General features: G+C 39.9%; 1 pseudogene; it reads right to left on the bottom strand.

Moving 5' to 3' along the window:
• Positions 1–405: 405 nt before the first annotated feature.
• Positions 406–738, bottom strand: LOC143407766 (signal recognition particle 14 kDa protein pseudogene; annotated as a pseudogene).
• Between the last annotated feature and the right edge of the window lie 1,088 nt (positions 739–1,826).

Genomic DNA, 1,826 nt, shown 5'->3' with positions numbered 1-1,826 from the left:
CTAGATGTCAGCTTCCTTGACTTGCAAATGGTCATGTCCTTGTATCTTGACATGCCCCTTTCCTTTGTGTGGATGTATCTTTGCATGTATTTCTGTCACTTTTTATTTTGTTCTTTGTTTTTAAATAAACAGGTGTCTAATGATACATTGCTCTTCACAGAGGTGACCAAAGTTATATTTTAAAACTATAATTAAGGAATAATATCCATGCATCACAGACCTGAAATAAACCAGTTTAACAGCACACCTATCTTGTAAACACTGTAACCTTTCTTCACTCCAAAATGACCTTAATATCACATGAAAGTATTTATCAGTGTGAGATCCAGAAAATTATCTTTATGGCCAGATCTATAAAACAAAGAAAAATAGCGACTGAATGGTTCATTGGTAAAGGCTGGGAATTCAGTGACCTGCTTTGCTCTTCCAACTCTTGCTCTTCCTGTCTCTCTTCATCAGCCCATCCATCATAGCTCTCAGTAATTAGAATAATAATCTGAAACAAACTAATTTCTTTAGAGCCCACCATAGTGCTGATCTTTTTTCTCATCCATTGCTCTCAACAGACACTTGTTTTCTCAGGGCTCAATGCCCTCCACAGAACCCTTCCTTGGGGCAGGCATAGTTCAAACATCATACATCTTCAAGATGATGTTCACGCTGTCTGCAGGACAGCCTACACTTCTGAAAAAGTCTAGTCAGCTCTGTCAGGAACTGCTTGTTCTGCAGCAGCACCATTGCACTGCTGTGGTCCCTCTCTATCAGCATAAGCACCAAGTGCTTATAGCTGAAGCTTCTCTCTCACTCTTTATTATATAAATATCCAAGACATATTGGGTGAAGGAAACATCTCCTAATGACATATTTTATCTTAATCATTTTTTTAAAGTCCATATCTCCAAATACAGTTACTTTCTGAAATTCTGGAGCTGGAACTTCAACATATAAGTTTGAAAAGGACACAATTCAACTCATCCCAGTGAGGTACACGATTTCTGGGCTGAGATTTCTAAGACATAGGTATACCATATTGCCGCAGTCTGGCTGAGCACAAAATAAGCGAGCCACCACACACCTTGTAGATTCAAACAGCAACTCTTTATTCTCGAACTGTCACCAGCACTCTACACACAAGTTCTGGGGAAAATCTACACACTCCACCAGGGCTCTGCATACCAAATACTCTCTGAGTCCTGTGAGAACTCCAGGAGCTGGTGCCTGAGGCAGCAGGATACACCCTATTCCCAGCAGGATCCACCTAAAACCTGGAACCACCTTATTCCCAGCAGGATCCACCCTAAACCCTAACCCGGATCCACCCTAAACCTGGATCCACCCTGGTCCTTGATCAGGGTCACCTTTCTTAAACATTCATGCAATGTCACTGCAAATGACCTGGGTCCAAGGCAAGCCCATTTCCACAATGGAGAGTCCTCCCTCTAAGCAACATTGGGTAGGCTGACAAGGAAATTGCCATGTGTCATTCCTACTTGGCTATGGCTCTCAGCACCATCTTAGTGTTCTCTTCCCATTTCTGATAATCATATGAAAACATATTTGGCACAGAAGGAAAAAACCCTTAATCCTTGGATTACTACATGGAGCTCAATCAGCTGCTTGGACTATGAAATAAGAAAGAAATAAAGATTTAATAAATTGGAATTATTTGCATATTTTGATCCAGTTGCTAAGTTGGTGTAACACTATAATTAATATAATCTGAGCCCACTAATGTCACTCCTAAATAAAATGACTTTTGTATTTAGTAACACTTATACATATAAAGAATCTTCATAGCAATATTACTCATGAGAAAGAACTAGAAA

Source organism: Callospermophilus lateralis, chromosome 10, assembly GCF_048772815.1.
Source record: "Callospermophilus lateralis isolate mCalLat2 chromosome 10, mCalLat2.hap1, whole genome shotgun sequence".
In the NCBI taxonomy this organism is placed as follows: Eukaryota; Metazoa; Chordata; class Mammalia; order Rodentia; family Sciuridae; genus Callospermophilus; species Callospermophilus lateralis.
This window is presented reverse-complemented; position numbering and strand designations above follow the sequence as displayed.